The 24,079-nt window shown below is 44.6% G+C and overlaps 1 long non-coding RNA gene across 5 annotated transcripts; it reads left to right on the top strand.

Moving 5' to 3' along the window:
• Positions 1-260: 260 nt before the first annotated feature.
• On the top strand, positions 261-23,825 carry LOC132420294 (uncharacterized). 5 transcript variants are annotated; one of them, XR_009518349.1, is made up of 5 exons: positions 261-4,375; positions 4,527-4,611; positions 18,986-19,394; positions 20,121-20,418; positions 23,119-23,825. It is a non-coding gene; the product is annotated as an uncharacterized lncRNA (long non-coding RNA). The 5 variants fall into 5 exon arrangements; XR_009518348.1 differs by having other exon boundaries at positions 261-4,611; XR_009518350.1 differs by lacking the exons at positions 261-4,375; positions 4,527-4,611 and adding an exon at positions 7,769-7,907.
• Positions 23,826-24,079: the final 254 nt, after the last annotated feature.

Here is a 24,079-nt window from a genome sequence, read left to right as displayed (position 1 = left end):
TAGTATAACTCCTCCCGGAGAAGATACCTTCTGGTGCCCCCCAGTTGCCCTTGAAGGCCCCCCCTCGCCTCCCTGAGTTTGGGGGCTGAGGAAGGGCAGGGGCCGAGGAACAGCCGTTGCTAAGGGATGCCCTTGCGTTCCAGAGGACTGCGTCTGACGGGAATGCGGAGTCTGCGGGAGCCACACCCACCCCGCCCTTTAGGCAGATTAGTTAATTATTGAAAAGTGCTTGGGAAGCACAAAGGGCTGGAGAGACTCCATGTGCTGTTGCTCAGGCCTGTGTGGGAGCTGGCATTTCTGAGACACTGAGGCTCCTCCAGGAGTCTGTGGAACAAGAAACAGTTCTTCGCTGTCGTGGTGCAGGCTTCTCAGGATCTGTCCCAGGAAACAGACAGACGGTTCCAGGGAATTCTTATACGGTGCATTCTATCTCCAGAGAGAAGTTAAGTTTCTTTTGTGATAGGATTTGTAAGATATTTAGATAAATGAGCCACATCAGACTTCAGTTTTGTTTTCTTGTTTTAAATTTTGTTTGTTTTAAAAGTTTACATTCAGGTCATTTATACATAAACAAGATCATATAATATGTTCTGTCCTGTGACTTACTTTTTTTTTTTTAACTTAACAATGTACCCTGGACTTCTTTCTGTGTTAGTACATAGAGGCTTCCCTCATTATCTTTAACAGCTGCATTCTTTCCTGATTGTGGGTACATAGGTGTTTGCCATTTTTCAGCATCACAAACAATATTACAGCAAACATACTTGGACCCAAATTTATGTGCTTATGCATAAATATTCTGAAGGATATATTCCTAGAGGTAGAATTTCTGGACCAAAAGGCATGCACATTTGAATTTGGGGTAAATAATACTAAAGCTTCTCCCCAAAAATTCTGTTCTAATTTACAAAGACACCAAAATACTCATCAACACTGAACATTATCAATTAAAAAAAAAATTGCTAACATTACATGCAGAAAAATCCGTGTCATTTAAAATTGCATTTATCTGATTGACCAGTTTTATTGTGCATCTTTTCATATGCCTGTTGACCATTTGGATGTGGGGGAGCATTTTCTTGTAGTATAAAAATACAGAAAAGTATACAAGTCGTAAGTGTACTACTGAAAGAATTAACACAGCCTGAGCTCTTCTTGTAACCACCACCCAGGTCGAGAAATTGAATATTATCAGACCTTTTCCCACCTCCCCCAAAGAAATCACTATCCTGTAATATACCTCCTATAGATTAGTTGTGCTTGTTTTTGAACTTCATAAAATGGAATCATACAACATGCACTCTTAGGTCTAGCTTCCTTCATTCAACATTATGAGTATTCATGTACTTGCTCGTAGCTGTAATATATTAATATACATTGCTTATTATATTCCATTATGTGAATATACCACAATTTATTGATTGATGGACATTTGGGTTCTTTCCACCTTTCAGCTATTAGCAAATATTGATGCTATGAACATTCTTGTGCATGTTTTTTAGAATACATGTGCATACATTTCTGTTGTGTATATATATCTAGGAATGAAATTTTGGGGTCATGAGTAGTATTATCAAACTGGCTAATTGTGAATTTCCTATGACTATTCCTTGTATGTTAATTATTAGGTGGTTTGTATGTGTTCTATTTAGTCTGGATGTTGATTCTTTGTATAGCTATTGTAAATATTTTTTCCTGGTCTTTATTTATATTGACTTTTAGTTCACAAAGTTTAAAATTTTTATTTAGTCAATGCTATAAATCTTTTTCTTTATGGTTTCTGAGTTTTATGTCTTGCTTAGAAAGTCCTTCCCTATCTCAAGATTGTAAAATATTCTCTCATGTTTCCTTTTAATACTCATTTTGATTTTCACATTAGGCTTTTTAATCAATCTGGAATTTATGAGGGTGAGAGACAGAGGCTAATTTATTATCCAACACTTAGGGCATGAATAAAATTGTACCCTTTGCTGCCTAGATTTTTAAATATTTATTTTTTTTGAATTTCAAGACAGGTGATAACATCAAAGAGCTAAGAAACTGTCAAAAATATAAAAAAAAATTTTTTTTTTTACTTTGGTATAGTTTCCCCTAATTTACGCCTCAGTTAGATCTTAAATGGGGCAAATGTTCTATATCAGTGGTTGCCACCCCAAATGCCATGCATATAAATGGTCAATAACTAGTTATTCATTTACTGTGCATTTATTTAACTTAAAGGTGTGGTTCTCATAGACTCTTGTGTCTAATAAGGAGGAAGATTCCATTCTGGAATCTTCAAGCTAGCCTGATGCACACTGAATCTGGGTTCTTGGGCTAGGAAAACCACAGCTGCTTCTTCCCTCCTAGAGCCCCAGCTCCTCTCAATCTGAGTAGATGCCCCAAAATAGGTCATGTGCTCTGAGTCCATCCTCAGTATAAAAAGGGGTCCAATTTGAACTTTATCACAAATCCCCAGGGTCAGCTTTTGTTTTTAGACAGGACTTCCTCAAGCAAGGCTGCCCGCTTAGGGGAAACTATTTTCCTGACCAGCTGGATGTTGGGTGTAGGGTCACATAGGGGAGAAGTGTGTTTGAACTCAGTCTATTCTCCCCCTTGGCCTGACATGGCGCATCGGCTCCTTGTCGTGTTTGTTAACTAGTGGTGCTCAGCATGGGCTTGTCTGGTTGTTCGCAGACTTTCCAGCTGCTTGTGATGTGAGCTGGTTTTGTTCTGTCTGCCCCTCCTCTTTGAAACCTTTTTCCTTATACATTTTTGGGAAGGCTGATTACCTGGGATTTAGTTAACATGTTAGAGAACTGGAGCTTGAGCTGGGATGAGGAGAAGAAACATCCCCCTAGCTTGACAAAGAACTTGGTTTCAGGCTGGTGAACTGCACATTCCACGGTGAACCACCTGAGCTGGTTTGCTTGGAATCTGCTCTGCTGGCCAAGCTCCAAACATATAATCAAAAGTGGCCTGAAATCACTCATTTTGCCACTTGCATTCTTAGCTTCACAATGTAAGGATCTGGCTGGTGCCTGTCCTGAAAGCATGGAATTTTCTACTGTTTGTGACACATGGCATTACGTGTGCGTGCGTGCATGTGCGCCTGTGCAGTGTACACAGGCTTGTCTGAACAGGCATGTTTTCAGCTGAACTATTTATACCTACAGACAGGCAGTGATTAAAGATCACAGTGTATGGCAGGTTTTCTTTAATTTCCAGAATCGCCTGTCTGCATTTGTAGGTTAGTGTCTTTGGAGAAATGCAATGGAGCATCTTGCATGTGCGTGCAACGGATCCCCTAGGTAGAGGACTTTGCCTTGGAAATATCTGAGGATAATTTACTTAGAAGAAGTCAGTGTGCTATTTTTTGGAGGAACAGGTGTATTTGACCACACATTGGGGGAAGTGAAGACCTGAGCTCTGAGAAAGTCAAGTGTGAGGCCCTCAGAGGTGGTTATTTATATCGGAGTGATGTGTATTGAAAGCCGAAGTCTTTCATTCCACCAGCATCACAGAACTAATTTAGAGAAGAGGAAGGGCATGCGCTTTGCCTTGTGAAATGTCTACTGTACTGAAACTTCTGGTGTGGGTCAGACTTTTCGTGATCCAAGCACAGGCTCTGTTGTAGATGAAAGGGAGCTTACACGCGCTAGCTTCAGCTACTTCGTGGATAAAATGGCTCACTTTCCATTGGTTGATAGATGTGTGACTTCATTCTTGCTTCCTTTCCTGAGACGTCTCCCCCTCAACCCTGCATGTGAGCAGCCTGGTGTGCATGTATGGGGGGGAAGGGGAGAAAGGACCTTAACATAATCTCTCAGCTCTAAATAAGAACATTGGACTCTAACAACCACCCAAAACAATACATTAGAAACCTTTGTGTTCACTATTGTAATAAATGAAGTCTCATACAACTAGCTTCCATTTTTATCTCTCTTGAATTGTAAAGTCCCCTCCCTCACCCCTGCCACTCGGGCTCTTTCGGTTATGGGAAATGAATGTGTTTCAGAACCAACATGTCAGAATTATGAGGAAGAAATTGGCAGTGGAACAAACTATGCGACATGCTTGACAAGAACTGAGAAACAATACATCTCAGATTTTCTGAGGCAGTCTTCCTTTCGTTCAGAAATATGACCCAGAAGCCACAGAAAGGGAAGCACCTTTGTAGCACCATTAGGGTCACAAAGAGTTAGTCTTTGTTAAGGAACCAACAGAGGATATTTCTGCACAGAAGGATGAGGTGTCTGTAGGAGGAGAACGTAGTCCTGCTTCCACGAGGAGTAGGTGGAAATTGCAAAAAGAGAACTTGTGATCATTTGTTTCAAATGAGAAGACCAACGTGCAGAACGCCCAGAAGGATGGAGCAGGAAGGAAAGGCGAGGTGGTAGGAAACCTGAGCACGTTTACATAAATGTTCAGCTCCTTCTGGGCTTGCCTAATCCTCGTCCTTTGTAGTTTGCCTTTTACGAGGGTAAACATGGTTTAATAGTGAGCAAATATTCGTTCACATAATTAAAACCTGTTGTGTTGAACAGGAAACATCCAAGGGAAATCTGCAGGTGCCTGCAAGCAAGGGTGACTCTGGAAGGATCTTGGTATGTCGGTGCCTTCTCTCCCAAGGTGAGTGTCCCTGGAATTAAGCCACCAATGACAGGAGAGGAAACAGACAGCTTGTAAAAAATTGGAGCAGCGTGGAAAGGTTCTGAACTGATTAATAAGCTGCTAGCCCTGGGGAGGGTGTAAAAGGCATCTGGGATATTTGCATTTTTGTTTACTGAAGGGAGGAAAGCGTCTCACAACTCCCTGCCGCCCTAATTCATTCAGGACATGATATATTTCCAAGACTACTGCCATCTCAGGGGTTGAATCTGTTTTCAGTTTCACTCCAGGTTTCGCCACACATGTATATTAAAAAAAAAAAAATACGGTTCCAATATAACTTAAGAAAGAAAAGCCAGCCTGACTTCTAAAATCCAATTTTGCCCCCTGGATGCGTTTTCTTCCTGGAGGGGGCCATGTGATCTCTCCCCTCCTTACCATGCTGCATTCTCTTCATTCCAAGTCCTGGTCACAGCCAGACAGAAGCCCTTATCCTCAGGCTGTCCGTGATGAATGAGAGGTATGCCTTGCTCAGCTCTAGAGTGGAGACAAATGGGTGTGTAACTCACCATAATCCATGGCGAGAAATGATACATGCCGTGAGAGGAAAATAAAGTGCTGATGGAAAATTAATCTCATTAAGGAGATTTGTTTGTGGTGACATTTGAAATGAGCCTGAAAAATGAGGATGTTGACAGATGGCAAAGGGTGTCACTGGTATTATTATGGTATTAACGTTCAATAATATCTAAATGAAGCTGAATCTGTTCAGAGCTCCAGAAGACTTTGTGAGGCTGGTCTGGCCACACTACTCTGCTGGCAGTAGCACCCCAACTGTCCTCTGGACGACCATCTCTCTCCCATTCTTGACCTAAGTGGTTTGAATGGGGCTGACCCCACCTCCTGGCTCTCGGTATGAGACCCAGACTAGCCAATAAGAGAACCACATTCCCTTAGCACAGTCATTGGCTCCAGGCTCAGGCATGTGACCCAGACTAGCCAATAAGAGAACCGCATTTCCTTAGCACAGTCATTGGCTCAGGGGTGAGCATGTGACCCAAGTTGGTCCAATCTTGGAGGTTTTTCAGGAACCACTGGGGAAAAGGCATCCTCTTTCTGCTGGGGATGCTGAGCTGGTGGTTGGTATTTAGGAGCTGCAAGGGGCCTGTTTTGTTACCACAGAGGGAGAACCTGAGAAATGGAGAGATTCCTGAGCACCTGGAGCCAGCTGTGCCTGAAACTCTACTTTGGACTTTTTAGTCACTCAAGGCAATAAATTCACTTTTTAATAAGCCATTTTATGCTTTTCCCTTGCAAACAAAAATGTCCTAACCAATACAGAAAATTTTAGATATACTGCTTAAACAAACAACCAAACAAAAAACCCCAGTGGAGCAAGGGGAGTTGCAGATTCACAGAGCAGTTTCCCAGCAAAAAGAAGTCTTCCTGTTGCTAACATTTCCAGGTCCCCGTGACTAAGAATTTGGAGACTTTATTCTTAACTCCCCTGGTCTGAGACTGCTCACCAATCTAACTGATTCCTGTGTGCTAGATGTTTTTCCATGAATCAGAAATGAAATATGCAGCACTGTAGCCGCAAAGCAATGAAAACAGCTCATTTGCCTTTCGTGTCTCTCCAGACAAAAAGCTTTGTTTTTTTTCTGGGTCACACGTTGTAAGTGAAGAGTCATAATGCTAATCCTGTTTGGATTTATTAATAGTTGAACAGACTATTGAGAAAAGATTTGTTAATCATCAGAAGCAAATTCACCACAGAAGCATTGCAGACAGAGTGGGACAATTGCCTTGAGCCAACTAAATCTCTGCCCCTTCAGGGAAAACTCTTGGATGTTTGAATTAAGTGCCACATCTGGAAATGCAGAAAGATAATTGCTTCTATTGAGTGCTTACTGTGTCCTTGGTACGAAGAACGGTATTTTGCCTACGTTCTCTCTCAATTTCATCAACTCTGTGAGGTAGGTCCTAATCCTGTTCTGTAGGTGGGGAGTGAGACAGAAACTACCAGTTGCTACCCAACATCCATCCTCTCCTTGTTCCTTACAGAAAGGTAACCCCAAGCAGTTACTGCTTCTACTTCAAAGTTTATGATCCATGGGCAATTACTGCAGACATTTATCCTTTTGCAAACATTTTATCATGTCACTCCTGCAGCTGTGGATGGCCATGTGATTGGTTCTGGCTAGTGAGACTTGAGTAGAAGTCTTCTGGGGATCTCTGGGAAAGTGTTGCTGTCCTTATATGGATATTGCCCCTTTCTCCTTGTTCCTTCCTTCTCCCTGCTTGGAACGTGGATACGAGGCTGGTGGTGGAGCAGCCATGTTGTGACCTTGAGGCAACCATAAGGAGGACAGCCATATCCTAAGGGTGGTGAAGGAGGACTATAGAAGGAAACTGGGATATTCTGACATTGTAAAGCCACTCTTTCTGCCCCAGAAGACCTACTTTCAGACTTGTTGTGTGAAAAAATAAACCATTATTTGGTTAACCCAATGAGGTTGGGTTTCTGCTACAGACAACTGAATTCTATCCCCAATTGACACGGGGAAACTGAGCTAAAGAAGTTCAAGGGACTTGCTCACATTTCCATATAAAGCGGTGTCTCAAAGCTGAATGAGACATAGTACCCAGCCTTAAAGAATTCAAGCCTAGTTTGGGAGGCAGATACATAAATAATTATAGTATAATGCCATTAGTGTAATGATGTGATTTGCCCAGGGTATCATGGACACCTACAAAAAAAAAAAAAAAAGAGAGAGTCAGATGTGGAACAGGAGTTAGCCAGGCAAAGGAGAGAGGTGGGAAAAGAGATTATAGCTTGAATAAAAGGTATGGAAGTGAGACGCAGCACAGCATACGCAGGGAGCCACAAGCTGCTTTGAGTTGTTGGAGCACAAAGTATGAGGCAGGCAGTGGTGAGAAATGCAGCTGGAGGGGTGTTTCATTTTGCTATTGCTGCATAATAAGCCACCCCCAAAACTTAGTGGCTTAAAACTACATTTCATCATTTCTTATAATTCTGCAGTCTGAGCTGAGTTCAGCTGGGTGGTTCTTCTGTTCATGGAGTATCTGTTGGGGTTGGAATATCTTTTTTTTTTTTTTTTTTTTTTTTTTTGCGGTACACGGACCTCTCACTGTTGTGGCCTCTCCCGCTGCGGAGCACATGCTCCGGACGCGCAGGCTCAGCGGCCATGGCTCACGGGCCCAGCCGCTCCGCGGCATGTGGGATCTTCCCGGACCGGGGCACGAACCCTTGTCCCCCGCATCGGCAGGCGGACTCCCAACCACTGCGCCACCAGGTAAGTCCCCAAGAAAACTTCTTAACTCCCAAGTTTGGTGCCTGGCTGGAATAAATGGAAGAGCTAGCTAGGGCTGGCTGGGCCTCTCTCTCTCTCTCTCTCTCTCTCTCTTCCTCCCTGGCCTCTTCATGTGGCTAGGCAGGTCTTCCTCACAGCATGATGATCTCACGGTACATGGCAGATGGCTTCCAACTGAGAGGAAGAGGAAGCTTCCAGCACATTTAGGGTCTGGGTTCAGAAGTACCAGAACATTACTTCCACTGCACTCTGTTGATCAAAGCAAGTCACAAGACCAGCCCTGAGTCAGGGAGAGGAAATAGCTTATACTTCTTGATGGGAGGAGCAGTTTGCACATACAGGAAGAGATGAATTAATAGTGGTCCTCTTCGGAGACTACCTACCACAGAGGTAAGAAGGGTACAGATGAGGAACAACCTCATCTGCTTGTCAGGGAGGTTGATGTGAACACCAGACCTGGGGGGTTTGCCCTGCTTCATATTTGAGATCAGAAAGGAAAACACCTCTCAAACTGCCCCAACTTATCAGAGTGAAACAGACAGAGTAGTGTGATTAGGTAGAGGAAGGGATGGAGCTTGGCTTCTTTGAACCCCCTTCAGTTCCCATATCTTATGCGAGATGGTCGAGTTGAGAATCAGAGAGCCTACTCTGGGGTCTGCAGTGGTGAAGGGAGCAGGGGGAGCCCACAGCAAAGCCTGGACCTCTCCCATGGGCTGGAGAGAGGATGGCATAGCACCCCTGGAGTCAGAGTGGCAGGGGAAGCTGAACAGGCTGAGTCCAGCCACCCCACAGCGGGAATCAGTGAGGATCTGGAGAACGTGGTATGGACTTGAGCACATTGCCTCCTACCCTCTCAATTCCCACACCCCTCCCACCCAGTGAATTACTCAGGCTTCGCATTGCAGAGCAGCAAGGAGGAGAGATGACCTGAGAGCCTGAGAATGTGCCTGAAAGGACAACTTTTTAAACGGTCTCTTCATAGCATTTTCTGGACTTCACTGAAATCTAACCAGCAAGAGAGGCTCATAAGGAAGAATGACAAGTTATAATGAAATAAAGAAGCCATGTTAAGGAAAATTACAAAGACATCAGAGGAATAATGGCAGTTACCTCTGTGGGAAAGGAGGGAGAGGAGGGGTCCATGGGGAGCTTCGGCTGTTTTAGAGATAAGGCTTTATCTCTAAAGTTAGGGGATGGATAGGGGTGTTGTTATATCCTTTATGCCTCTTTGTGGGTTTTAAATAGTTCATAATGTAACTTTTTAAAAAGCTGCCGTTCTGAATAGAATTGTGAGCTGCCAATGCCAAGTTTAGGTTGTGAACATATTGCATGGGAGTGGGGAACATAGAAAGAGGCTTGAAATGGAATCAGATTTGCTGGTTCAAAAAACCATCCGGGCCGGATTTGAGGAGGACAAGAGTTGAGACAGGGTGGCCAAGGTGGAGGCTGCCGCTCCAATTCCCTGAAAGGTGACGGTGGCCTGTAGTCTCAGGTGGTAGTCAGGGTGGCTTAGGAGTCAAGCTGGCAATGAGGACTTGGTAATTGACAAGATGGGGGAGGGTGGCTGGGTGGGCAAGGTTTCTGGTGTAAGTGAGCAGAGACCCCATGCCCACTGGCTGAGAGATAAGAGGATCCAGGTGGAGGGCATGTTTAGATGGAAAGGTGAAGAGTTCGCTCAGGACAGGTCGGGTTTGAGATGCCTGTGGGATGTCCCTGTGGAGGGTGGATGCAGGAGTCTGGATCTGGGAAACGCCAGCGCTAAGGCAGGTTGGAGCTGGAGAGGTAGGTGAGATACCCTGATGGGGAGCTCGTAGGAGAGTAGCAAAGAGGATCCAGGACAGATGAGCGCAGCAGCCACGCAGCCAGAGAAAGGGAAGCTCCAGCGGTTCCCACCACCCTTCCTTCCCCTGTGCATCCCATTCTCTATTTGCTGTTCAGGTTTGCCTGCCTGGGGGATCACTTTCCTTTCCCTCCAGAATTATTAAATGGGCCAGAGAGGGGCTTCCCTGGTGGCGCAGTGGTTGAGAATCTGCCTTCCAACGCAGGGGACAAGGGTTTGAGCCCTGGTCTGGGAACATCCCACATGCCGCAGAGCAACTAGGCCCGTGAGCCACAACTACTGAGCCTGCGCGTCTGGAGCCTGTGCTCCGCAGCAGGAGAGGCCACTGCAGTGAGAGGCCCGCGCACCGCGATGAAGAGTGGCCCCCCGCTCACCACGCACAGAACGAAGACCCAACACAGCCCTAAATAAATAAATAAATAAATTAAAAAAAAAAAAAAAGGGCCAGAGAGAAAGGCTCCTTCCACAACCAGATCTGCATTGAGATCCTCACCCAGGGAGCAGAAGGCCCAGCCACCCCCTGGACCTGTCTCCTTCAAGGACAGAGCCCAGAAAGAGCTGATCCCGGAGCCTCCTCGGAGGTAGGGGCCTGGTGGAGGAAGAGTATGTAAGACGGGTTACAGACTAGTCGGCCCCTTCCCTTCAGTCTCCCATCTCCCTTTAGTTTCTGTTATGATAAATGCAAGACAGTGTCAGCCTTTGTTTGTCCCCATTGACAACCTAAGCATCCTCTTTTCTACCCAGCCCCTGTCTTTTGGAACCGGAAATCTCTGTTTCTTACAATTTGAATTTCGATTTGAAGTTTAGACTCTGATTTGGGCAGCGGTGGCTCTGAGCTGTAGGGAAAAAAAGTGTTTCTGTCTTAAATTGGAATTAAGAGAATTTTGGAAAAGTCAAAAGAACAAAGTTGCATTTCAGAAATATCAGTCTCGCACAGCATTTCTCCAAAAACATAGATTTCAATTGTGGTATGAAAGTATCCTGGAGGGAATGTAGAGTGTTTTGCTCTTCTAAAAGCAGCCCTATGGTCAAAAGTAATACAGCTATGAAATAAGATAATCAAAAAAGGAAAGTTTGCATACAGAAAACATTTTACTGAGTCAGTTTAATGCCAACTCTCGTAGCATCTATCTACTCGGAGATCTCAGAATTGCTTTCAGAGTGATTCACTTACCAGCCCTTTGGAGCTCACTTGTATAAACGATAACCTTCTGCTCTAAAATATATGCCAAGAAGCACAGGTGTGTGCAAGTAAGCAATCTCTAGTCTCATGATCTTTCTTTTCACCCAGTAATTGGCTTTTCATAGAACTGCGCAGGAGGTATCAAAAGGTCCATTGGTTCATTCCTCTGCCCCCAGACTGAACATCCACCATCTCAGAGAGCAAGCAGCCCTTCCCTCTCAAGCACTCCTCTAGAAACCTGCTCATAGCTTTGGTTTTTGGTTTCCTTTCCTTGAGCATCTGATCTTTTTTGCTGTGCCTTCTAGCTCTTGGGACCCCCACTGCCATCACTCTTATTGTGGACTTGTCCTTGGGGGGATGGTAGCCCTGCCCCAGTCCTTCCATCTGTCCTAATTCAGGGCCAGGATCAATCACCTGGGGGAGGGGTGTGCTGCTGATCTCAAGTTGAAAGTGGTGCTTTTCCCAGGTAATATATTTGCATTTTAATAGGAGTCTCCTGGGAGAAAAAGTGTTAACTTCCAGGCATTAAAACAAGCTTCTTCGGGTTTCCCTGGTGGCGCAGTGGTTGAGAGTCCCCCTGCCGATGCAGGGGACACAGGTTCATGTACCGGTCCGGGAAGATCCCACATGCCGCGGAGCGGCTGGGCCCATGAGCCATGGCCGAATGCAGCAAGAACACAGAGAATACCCAGAGATGACCACTGCTAATATCTTGGTATGTATCCTCCCAAGCACCTAGTGTTACAGATATGAATAAACATCCTTATCTCTAGCAGTCAAATTTAGACACTTTTATAAAACTGGAAACTTGTACACATCGTTTCTATATGTCCCATTTAGTAACACGTACACTCCTGTTCCAGTAATCCCACTTCTAGGAATTTATCCTAAAGACAAAACTAGAATGATAAGAATAACATTAGCTCTTATGTATTGAATTTTAATTGTGTACCAAGGTTTGGTGGATTCGGCATAGAGATGTATTTTTTCGGAAGGAAATGAAAGTAGGGGAGGTGGAAAAAGTGGGACTGTGGGTGTGGAATAACTGAAGAGGGTGTAATTTGAGAGCTTTTGCAGGAGAGTAAATGGGACAGGAAATGGGCTGAGTTGGGAAGCCCACTTTGGGGTGCTTTGAATGCTACTGGTAGATATTCAGTCAATATCTTTCCCCTTCCTTTTTATTCCAACAGATACATACTTTAGTCCCAGGAATTTTTTTTCTTTTTAAATCTGGACTCTCAATGCCAGAATGAGTAATGGTGTATAAAGTGGGTCACAAGGAAGTGATAACTAATGCACAGACTGTTTTAACTGCTGAATCAGAAATCTCTATGCTACATTATGAAATATGCAGGAAGGAAAATAAGCAGATGATAGGAATGGAAGGAATCTTAAAATAATATTTTCACAAACAAATTCTGGCCCAACATAAACCTGAGGGGTCAGTGGAGGGGAGCTGCAATGATATGCTCTCCTGAGCGTTGAAGCCCTGAAATAAAATTCCCGAACTAGATAGCGTTCCAAACGAGACATAAGACCTTCTGAGGCACATGACCACTCAAACCCACAGCCTGAGAGGCCATGGCAATGTCTTGGGGGCATCTTCGTCACTCTGCTTCCTAGCACGGGCAGGCAGGGCATAAAGAAAGCAAAGACAGAGAAAACGAAACTCACACGGAATTTAAAAATCTGTTCTATTTGCTCTTCCTGAAACAAACAAACAAAACCCATCTTTTTGGTTTAATTTGTTTCATAGATTTTTTTTTTTTGCTTGTGGTAAAATATACACAACATAAAAATTACCATTTTAACTATGTTTAAGTGTATGATTCAGTGGCGTTAAGCATCTTCACAATGTTGTGCCGCTGTCACCACTATTTCCAGAACTTTTTCATCAATCCAAACAGAAACTCTGTACCCAAACAACTTCCCATCCCCACTTCCGCAGTCCTTGGTAACCATCATTTTACTTTCTGTCTCTATAAATTTGCCTATTCCAGGGACCTCATATAAAGGGAATAATACAATATTTGTGGTTTGGGACAAAAATAATACAGTACTTGTCCTTTTTCACTTAGCATAATATATTCAAGATTCTCCCATGTTGTAGCATGTATCAGGATTTTCTTCATCTTTATGGCTGAATAATATTTCATTGTATACATTTACTACATTTTGTTTATCCCTTCATAGGCTGGTGGACAGTTGGGTTGTTCCACCTTTGGCCATTGTAAATAATGCTGCTATGAGCACTCGTGTGCAATATCTGGTTCAGTCCCTATTTTCAATTCTTTAGGAATGGAATTGCTGAATCATATGGTAATTCTATGTTTAATTTCTGAGGAACCACAAACTGTTTTCCATAGCAGCCTCACCATTTTACAGTCTTACCAGCACACACAAGGGTTCCATTTTTTCCACATCCTGCCAACACTTGCCGTTTTCCATTTTTTTCAAAAATAATAGCCATCCTAATGGGTGTGAAATGGTATTTCACTTGGTTTGGAGAGAGACTGAAACAGAAATCATACCGAGGACCCATATATAATTTCATATAATTTAGGTTTGGAACTGAAACTAGGAATCATAACATATACTGAAAATAATACTTAGGATATTTGTAACTCATCTTATCGTGCACAGTATCTTTTGGTTTATTCTATTTTTGGTGTAAAGTTCTAAATTGCCCTCCTATAGTCTCATCTTATGTACTGGTTGACTTTTCTACCTGACACAAGTTTCTTTCTTTTTTTCTGGTAAGTTTTCTTTTTTTAAAAATTTTATTTACTTTTGGCTGCATTGGGTCTTCGTTGCTGCGCACGGGCTTTCTCTAGTTGCAGCGAGCGGGGGCTGCTCTTCGTTGCAGTGTGTGGGCTTCTCATAGCGGTGGCTTCTCTTGTTGCGAGCATGGGCTCTAGGTGCGCGGGCTTCAGTAGTTGTGGCACGCAGGCTCTAGAGCGCAGGCTCAGTAGTTGTGGTGCAGGGGCTTAGTTGCTCCGTGGCCTGTGGGATCTCCCTGGACCAGGGCTCGGACCCGTGTCCCCTGCATTGGCAGGCAGATTCTTAACCACTGCACCACCAGGGAAGTCCCCTGACACAAGTTTCAAATTCTATCTAATGTTCTAAAAATAATTTGTGTACATGACATTCAAAGATGTGTTAATCTCTGAGGATGATTGTTATTACTTCTGGTATCCTATTGCACCAGTTTTCAAGGTTGAACAGATTCTCTGGATTCCATTGTTAAGTTATGCAGCATTTTATAGTCATAAGGAACAAAGATAAGAAGCTGTTTCTTTGAAGTTGACCTGTGGTCTTTTCTTAAAACGCTTATTACAGTCAAACGACAGATCTAATATATTGAAATACTCTGTGTTAAATCTTAATTTTGGGGGGGCATAACCAACACATCTGATAAAGAGAGACCTTTCATGAATACTTGGTTAATACGAATTTGAGGGCCTGCTATGAGCCAGCCATTTTGCTGGGTGCTGGATACATACTGGTAACTAAACAGACCTCATGGCATGTGGTAGATGTTTCCAGAAAGAGATAGTCCTATTGTTTTTACTGCCTTCTTGACAAATAACTTAAGGGATAACTCATAGTTCAGGGATAAATGTGGCCCAGGACTCAGTTGTACTTACTGAATTGACTTTTACCTGATTTTCCCAAAACGATTTGAATTAACTTATAAAAGATATATGTAATAATTTTAATATACAGAAAGGTAGAATCGGATCAAGAAGTAAGGAAGGTAGCAACATACGTGCCCTAAGTTGCGTATGTTTGACACAATTACTATTATGTAATTACTATATTTGATACAAACTCCAGGGATGCTTTGCTTGGAGAAAAACAACACTGACTTCAGTAAGTAGAGGCCCATTCATCTCATATAACAAGCCTGAAGTTATGCAATCCAGGGCTGGCACAGTAATTCTCTATCAGGACCCAGGTTCATCATCTTTTTGCTCTGCCATCCTTAGCATGCAGACCTGTGTCCTCATGCTTTCACCACGTGGTCCCCAAATGGTTGCTGTACCTTAGGGCAGGAAGAAAGGAGAAGGGCCACTGGGCAAGAGCTTTCTCCGGCTTTTCTTTTTTTATCCAACCAAGAAAAATGAAGGGCCTGAGGTTTCGTCCTGTTTGCAAGCTAAGAAGTTAGCCTGCCATGGTTTCATGGTTGCTGGCAGAAGTCATGAGACTCCTAGGTCAGAGGCAGCCAGCACTATTACTCAGTACACAGCATGCAGCACGATTTGCTGTAGTTCTCCTCACCCTCAAGTCCCATAGGGGTGGCAGAGATAGGCCCACAGGAATGCTGGTGCACTCAGTGGGTTGCCTCACGGGAGAGGAACCTTGAACTCAGGTTCCCCAAATCTTACACAATTGGCAGTAGGCAGGCCTGCCCTTTGCTCTGGAGTGAAACACCATCCCTATCTTCCAAGGTTCTAAGCAAGCCTCCCCTTTGCTCTGGAGAGACAGCATCTCTATCTTCCAAGGCTGTATGCTATGCAAGCATCCTTGGGAAGATACTCTGCTGCTATCAGTAAGTGCCTCTGCTTGCAAGGTACATAGAAATGAGAGAGACCACAGAGAACTGTCTCCCAACAATATCCACCCCCGGGACTTCTGCCTATCGTTACTGCCCAGAACCACATCACCTGGCCACCTCTGACTGCTAGGGAGGCTGTGAAACTGGGCATTCTGGCTGGACACACTGCTGCTCTAAATAAAAGGGTGGTTCTGTTCATAAGGAAAGGCAAGCGCAGATGGAGCTACGCAAGAGCAGGGCAAAAACTGTGCCCGCGTGTTTTTAGCTGTGTGACCGATATCTTTTTCCCATTGTATAGCACATTTTACCATACGCTTCATGTATTGGTCCTGCCAGAAATAATTTGTACAACTTAGAAGAAAACTCCCAGTCAAGTACCATTCTGCAAATTTCAAACCAACTATTGGTTTGTAGTTTAGTGAAGAATTTTAATGTCATAGCTGCATAATATCTAAGTGTATAGGCCAATGACTCCTTAGAACTCTCCTTGTTTTAAAAAAAAAAAATCTGTATTCGTTATTTTTACCGACCATTTTTAGGAGGTGAGAATAACAATTCTTTTAAGAAAATGTTTATGTCATGAAATTTCTCCCAATCTTCTAGTATCTGTAGCTTAAGGAAGAGGTTCTACTTTGCATACAGATAGGTGTTTGGTAAGAGGTTGATAAATATACCTTTTCTGGTTTCATTTATTTTAAGATAATTTTTTCACCTCATGACAGTCATTTGGGGCTGACAGTGTTACCATGGTAACCATGCTCCACAATGCTGGTTAATATTGGTCCTCAGCACCTCAGCACCTTTCACTACAGTGCTCACTCCCTTATGGGAAGGGAAGCCTTGCTCACAGCACATTTAGGTCAAGGAACCCACTCCCAGTGGCAGTTGGTACTATAACAGAAACCTACTGGCTTTTCCTCCCAGGAACCAGTCTAAAGATTCCATTGAGAACCCTGGCTCAACCCATATCATCATGGCTTACACTTCCATTGTAACAGATAGAGGCAAAACGTCTTTGTTTCCTTTTCGGCTGCACCGTGAGAGGTCAGAAGCTCAGTCAATGCAACACCTAATGCACTGAGGGAACATTTCGGTCGTGAATGGACGTGCCTTCCCTAGAGGCAGAGAAGGTTGCAAACTACTTTTCAAATCTCTCATTGTATGATTTTGAAATAAAAATGCTTCTTTCCTGAGCGGGAAGGAGAGATTTTTAACTCTGGGTGGTACCCTGGGAATCTAATGATGGAGCACAGTCCAGGGCCGTCCTGGAGATGATGACTGTCAAGGCTCTGGCTGGGTAATCTCTCTCGGGGTGATCTGGATGGGGTTGACCCCTCTTCTCCACAAATGGGGGAGAGCCTCTCCCCTTCAACAAGGTTTTGTGTATGAGAAGCGGGGGTGGGGAGTGGAGCTTGTTAGAGAAAGCAGCTTTGAAAACTTGATCCTCCTTGCCAAGAACTAATGGACTGTCTTCAACATGCATGAAATCTGTTCGGCATGGTGACCAGGGGAGCCAAAATGAGGCCTCCACAGACCTAATTGGGCGTCAGCCTACATCTGTGTGAGAAGGCCTGGATGTGTTTATTTTATTCTCTGCTGTAACTAAGAAAAAAACCAACAAAAAACCCTGCGAAGGTTCATTGAGACAACAGTTGGTCACAAAAAAGGAATTTGAACCAAGATAACGCTGGTTACATTTTATCCACATGTTCCTGAAGCCTGCCCTAACGGCTGAATACATAGCCTTTCACCATTAGATAAAAAAGTAACCAAATCAGCATAGTCTTTAGGAAATTAAAGGAATCTACATACACACACATAGATATCTTTTGATAACTCAGGAACCACTGACGAAATGAAAGGATTCCTAGACCAAGTGAGACATTTCACTTTCTTATCATCTTTGTCCCGTGTTGGGAGAGGCAAACGTGTGTTGCAGTGGAAACCCAGGGAGAAACTGCTCCCCTGTCAGTTGCAGTGACAGCCAGCCTTTGTGGAGCTCTATGAGCCAGGCACTGTTCCTCAGCACTTTCCAGTAGGATTTCGCTGAATGCTGGTTAACAGCCGTTTCAGGTGAACGCAATCATAATCCCCACTTTACTGTTGTGGCAACTGAAGCACAGAGAAGTTAAGTGAATTGCCCAACATCGCACAGCTAGTTGTACAGGACCTATGCCTCTTGTGTAAAATGATATGCACACACACCCCCCTTAGCTTTGTGGCTCAAGGTCCTCGGAGCAAAATACTACAGCAGGAAGGGGAGAGGAAAGCTGGCTGTGGTATACTGGAGGGGAAAAAACAAGGGAGGCTCTTAAAGTCTAGGCAAGGCAATGTCTCCAAGGACAGTGCAATTTCTCATCAGTGAGCTATTGGTCAGATGCCCCAGTCTCAGAGGCCTGTCCAGGGTTTCTGTGCTGCCAGGGTGACATTGCTCAACCGCCTGTAGGGGAGCTGCAGCCCTGGAAAGAAGCCCAGGTTGTAGGGCTGCCGGTATCTGGCTGGTCTTCTACTCCAAGATAGAGGAGAATGTCATTCCTGGGTAAATTTTCCTTCAAATGACCTTTCTGAGATAAGCCCTCTCCACCTTTCTGAGATAAGCCATGTCCATTTCAGCATCTGCCTTCCTCAGTATGCCCTCTCCTGCACCAAAAAGACACGTCCTCTGAGATCCAACCAGTTCCCCTGACATCCTTGGGTACTGGTGACCATGCTTCTAAGGGAGTGAAGTCACTCCCAGCATTGCTTTTCCGTGGGGATCCTGTCACGCTGATGGTGGTGTGACACCTGAGTACAGACTCGCTTTTCAGCAAGATGCATTTCTTTTTAGTTTATGCTGCCAGTTTTCCCTGGAGAATGAAGTTCTGTTTAATCCAAATGGGAAGTGTTTGGAATGGAAATTAAGTGTCTGTCATTGGAAATTAAAAAGCAGAGGGGACATATGCCGACACCTTCCCTTGGAATTTCTTTACCTGACCTTTCAATATAGTAACAGAGTGTCTTAGATCTCAAATCTTTTCACCGTTTATCACTTGGTCGTCAAGATGATGAATGCTTCTGGCCCTAAAATATGCATTACTACAATTCTTTGGTTTAAAAATATATGGATAGCTTTAATAAAAGGGATGACTGGATCAATTAAACTTTCTAAATCCAAAGTCAAGCCCTCTTGGTTAAACCTATAATATTGTGTCTCATAGGTTTAGTTTTAAACCAAGGATTTAAAGAATAACCTATCTATTCCTCTGAAGAATTTAACTTAAAAAAAAATCCAGTTGGGGATAATTGTTCACATCTGCCTAATGATGTTGCTATTTGAAAAGACATAAGAGATTGTACATTTTTGAGTTACAATAGCTTTCAGTTTATAATTAAAATCAAAATGGAAAAATTTAATTTTATATGAGGACTCAAGGTAACACATTTTTTTAGCATTATCAGACATTGATTTTTTTTTCTTGTTTTTTTCTGCTTTTGTGCAGGTGATATACGGAGGAGCAGATGTGTTGCCTCTAGCAAGGCAATAATTCACTTCATTATTATTGTTTGATTTGCCTTGTGTGTGCTGTTCATTGCTAACTGAGGCCTGCAATGCTGTCCGTGGGATCTGAAATGTACAAGAACGGGTCAGAAGGCCTTGGGAGAACTGAAAAAGAAGTCATTGCCCTGGCCTCAGTCACCTGTCCCCAGACAAAATCACACCCTGTCATCCATGAAGATTTGCAGACCAGCCCCCACTCAGCTGCTGTTTTGACCATAGCCCTTGCTGCCCTAGGCTCTTACCCATGGGACCGAGAACGGTAATGTCAGAAAGAAGTTAGAAACTGATACTGAAGAGCAGACCTGTGTTGGAAAGAACATAGTTCAAGGGAGACTGGTGAATGAAGAAGGGTAAGTACGAATGGGTCTGACTAGAGCAAGACAGAGAAGAAGGTCAAGTGTGCTATGAGTTAAACTGAAGCCAAGATGCTAATGAAAGACTAAAGTGTTCTAATTTACTTATTTATTGGCTCAATAAGTGCTTCTCAACTGGATAAATCACAAGATGCTGGTCAGAAGATCCTTGGCAGGTGGAGGGCAGGGTGGAGGGGGGACCAACTTGGGATGTTAAGGGTCTGCAGAGAGAGTAATTGCAGCTTGAACCAGGGGGTCTCTTTGGAGGAACAGGTACTGAGCGACAGAAATGAACACCGGGGGTGGTGATGGTGGGATGAATTGGGAGATTGGGATTGACATATATACAATAATATGTATAAAATAGATAATAAGAACCCGCTGTATTAAAAATAAAATAAAATAAAATTCAAAAAAAAAAAGAACTGAACACCGAAGCCAGGCTTGGTTGTTAAGTGGGGTGGGGCAGAAACTGCTAGTTGCCTACCCAGTATCTACTCTCCCCTTTTTCCTTCATAACACAACCAAGATTTTAAACTGGATGACAATGTGCCCAGCTGGAAGATAACATTTGTCAGCCACATTTGCAGCTGGGTTGGCCATTGAGATACAAGCAGAAGTTGTTGGGTTGATCTTCTGTGAAGATGCCTTGAGAGGGGCTAGACTACTGATGTCATCTTTTTTTTTTTTTTCCCTTCTCCCTCCTGTGCCTTCCTGGAACAGGAAGATCAATGTGATGGCTGGAGCTCTAGCTGCCACATTGGACCATGAAGTGAATTCAAGATGGAAGCCATATGCTAAGTATGGCAGAACAAAAAGAGGAAACCTGGAACTTTGATGACACTGTAGCTCCCATACCAGCCAGAATCCAGCCTTATTTTGTATGAGAGAGAAATAAGCTTCTATCTTATTGAAACCACTGTTATTTCCTCCTTCACCTGGGACATCACAAGTCTAGGGAATCTTTGGAAGGCTTTAACCAGAGAGTGAAAAATTAGGGATTTCATTTGCTTGTCTTTTGGTATGTTTATTTTTCTAAGCTAAATAAGCTGTAAGATAAGGGTGATGTAACTTGACAAAATAGTCTCTGAGCTCAATCATAAAAGGAATCAAGGGGTTATGTATTATTGTATTATGTATTCATTATGCTTAAACAAAAAAGGCTTTGTTTGCTTATGTAATTGAGAAGACCAGAGGTTGAGTGGGCTTAGGTAAGGCCAGATGTAGTAGCTGGACAAGCCAGTGAAGACCCAGTGTCTTTCCATTTCTTCTTAGTCTGCCATGGTTTTATTCTTAGACTGTCCCACCTAATGATCACGAAAGCAAAATCTCCTTATATCTGGACCAGGTGGCCATCCCCAAGCCAATCACTGTGGCTAGGGTAGCTAGGACAATGGAACCGACTGGATGGCTTGAACTGACCGAGGTCTGCCCAGAGAACTGCAATTAGGTTAATCCTTCCCAAGTGCATGGCTGGGAAGTATGGGGCCCTGCTAGGAAGGGGAAGAAAGAAATGCATATGGGAAGGCCACCATGTGCTCTATATCTCTCCTGGTCATCCTTCTCAAGTAGTGTTATTTCAAGGGCTTCAGTTTTTTAAAAGGCAAAGGTCTTTTGCTCCCAAATTCATTTTTATTAGCCTGAAAACCAGCATTGAACTTACTGGTTGGGAGTAAGGCATGGGATTGCCAGAGAAACTGTTACTCTTACTTTCATTCATTAATTCAACACTAAACATTTCTTGGGTGCTGGTTACATGTCATAGTCAGTAGGTCTAAGCCATGAGTATCAGTGGCACTAGCACACAGGGCTGCACATACTCTTTAGGAAGGTCAGGAAGCAAGTATGAGGCCATGGGAAATAGGACAGGGAAGACTTGCTATGACTAGGAGTTGGGCATCGGGTGATGCCCAGAGAGCGTGGACCTGCGTGGTCCCTCAGCATGGCCCTGGGTAGACTGCTGGTTCTGTGCACCTGAGAAAGGGAAAAGCAGGATGGGGGGTGCATATGGGGGCTTCACGCTGTGCCTGTTTTGCAGTCTTACCAGTGCTGGATTTTGACTGGGGTTCTGAATCTAGGAGGAGGATGGATAGACTTAGCAGTTCTTAACTAGGGTTTTGGGAATGTTTGGGGGATAAAGTGCTAGGAAATGAGGGTGAAATCCCTGAAACTCTCAGGAAGAATCTCTGCCAATCCAGCTAGCCTGCTGCTCTCCTGACCCTGGAGCAGCTTCTTGGGGGTTTTCAGTTTATCATGGCACAATTCTTTTTTCCTGCAAGAGTTAGAGAATAAGGGCTCGGTGACCCAAAATAGTTCACAGCATGGTATTGTCTCTATTTAAAATCATCTCCCAAGGGGTTCAGCTAACAATGTACATGTCAAATTATGTCATGCCCGTTAGATGCTCTAATTTGGTCAGGCTGGGTCAGGCAGTCCCTGAACGGAAGGAGCTGTGAACATCCCAGCAGACAGTCACAGCTGCAGCGCCCAAGCTGCCCTTGGCTTGAGCTGCATTAGGGCGTGACATTCCACTGGCAAGTACAAGGCAGTGTCACGTGGAGGGTTAACCTCATGACGACAGTGACCTGTTCATCCACCCCCTTTATCAGAGCTTTGCCCCTGGAGACTGGAGTATGTGGGTTTGAATCACGGCTCTGTCACTTAGCAGCTATGTGATCTTGGGCAAGTTAACTTTTCTGAGCCTCATTTTCCACGTCTGTAAAATGGGAATACTCATAACACTTCACTTATAGGGCTGTAGTGAGGATTAAATGCATGTGAAGTGTTTGGCAGAGTGCCTGGCACTTAATAACAACTCAATGCCAGCTATTCACTACTAGTAGTAGTATCTAATTTTTTAAATCTTGTTTAGTCCTTCAAAACTGGGGCTCCTCCCAAGATCACCCACAGGAAATATTTCACCAGCCCTCCAGAGACCAGGAGGAGACGAGCAGCCCTTCCTGGAGGGCGTGCAGGGTAGCTAGTGGAGTCACAGTGGTATTCTGACATAGAACTATTTAAAATGTGGCAAGAGTGGCCTTGAGTTTATGACTAGCTCTGTGTGGATACGGAAGGCTTCTTTCTCTGCCTAGGGGATCACAGGGTGCCTTTGTGTGGTCATGCAATAGGTCTGCAGAGCTCCAAAGAGGCAGGCGTAAGGGTGCCGCCATTCTCTCCATTTTCTATAGAGGTAAACTGAGGCACAGAGAAGTCTATACACACATGCACAGTTCTTTCCCTGACCTCTCAAAGGACAAGTGAAACTGGGGTAATTATAGAGCCAGAAGCAGAATCTCCTGCCCAGATGACATGAGACTATGGCATCTGCGTCATAAACCACAGTGGGAGCCAGTATTTGGGAAACTATCTGGGGTTACTTCACATGCACAAAGACTATGCCTCTTAGCCTTTTCCTTACCCAGACCCTCTGGGGTCGTCTGGCGTTCCCTTCATGGGTACGTCCAGGAGGTGGTGTGTTGTAGAAAAAGCCCTGGGTTATATTCAAGAGACCCGTACTTTAAGCCCAGTCCTGCCAAACCAGCTGTGTGACCTTGGAAAACTTACTTAACCCAGGATTGTACTTCAGAAACAGAAGTGAAGGGTTCGGACGATATCAGCGGTTCCCCAAACCTGACTGGTCAGCAGAATCACTGTGTGTGTTTTGGGGAGTAGGCTGCGGAGGTGGGATGTGGAGCCTCAGAATCTGGGTTTTGTGTTCTAGGTGATTCTGAAGAGCAGTCTCCGTTGGGAACCCTGGAGCAGATGCTATCTAAGATGCCTCGCGGGGCTCCAGTGTTCTCTGACTCCAAAGCCCCCTGGAGCATATTCTGCGCAGTTCCACGCAGTTTAGCCCAGAGGAGACGGCGGCCCTCACCGTGAAGCCCCGTGAGAGAGTCAGCATGTACCCCGGGGAGCAGCCAGCACGTCAGAGTGTGTAACTTGCGTGGCGTGGGGGAGAGGGCGCCGGGGCCGTGCCTGTTTCTTAGCTGGTTCTGCTCTGGAGCCAGTGAATTGGCCTCGCCTGGGGCCGGCGGGACCTTGGCCCAGACGGTGACTGTCCACCGCCTTGTTCCCGACAGCCCGGTCCTTCTCGCCATCGTGCTGTGGTGCGGCACACCCAGCACGCCTGCCCCAAGTCCGAGGAGCACGTCAGGAATCCCACAAGTTGCGTCCTCGAGGCCGGCACCCTTCGCGTGAGATTCTGAATGCCGTCATGTGTCTCCAGCTGTCCCAGAGTCACAAAAAGTCCCCGTTCTAATGAGGAGCTGTGGAATGCTAAGGCTGAAGCTGCCTTGAGCTCCTCTTTCACAAGTTTCAATCATGGGTTAATGCTGACATTCTTTGGCTTTCGTAAATGGGGAGGAGCCTTTTGTGTTTGTGTGAGGGCAGAGGCAGGAATAAATCGTGGCTCTCGGGGCTGACTTTGATCCAGAAGTGTGTGTCTAGACTGCTTCTGAGTGGCAGGGAGAACAGGGGTGCGGTGGTCCATGGTAGGACCCTCCCTGCCTGGAGGGCACCCAAGCAGGAGGGGGGATGCACGGGTACGTGTGTAGGGGGGGAGCGGGTGTGCCTCAGCTAACGGGTCGGCCAGCACCTGCTCTCGCCTGCTGTTGCCGTGCACCAATGACAGCCTAATGTTGCCAACACTTCTGCTTCTTTAGAGAAGTCAGAAGTCTCCGTGT

This window comes from Delphinus delphis, chromosome 2 (genome assembly GCF_949987515.2).
Source record: "Delphinus delphis chromosome 2, mDelDel1.2, whole genome shotgun sequence".
NCBI classification, from domain to species: Eukaryota; Metazoa; Chordata; class Mammalia; order Artiodactyla; family Delphinidae; genus Delphinus; species Delphinus delphis.
The sequence above is the reverse complement of the archived record's forward strand: the minus strand, read 5'-3'. Positions and strand labels throughout refer to the sequence as shown.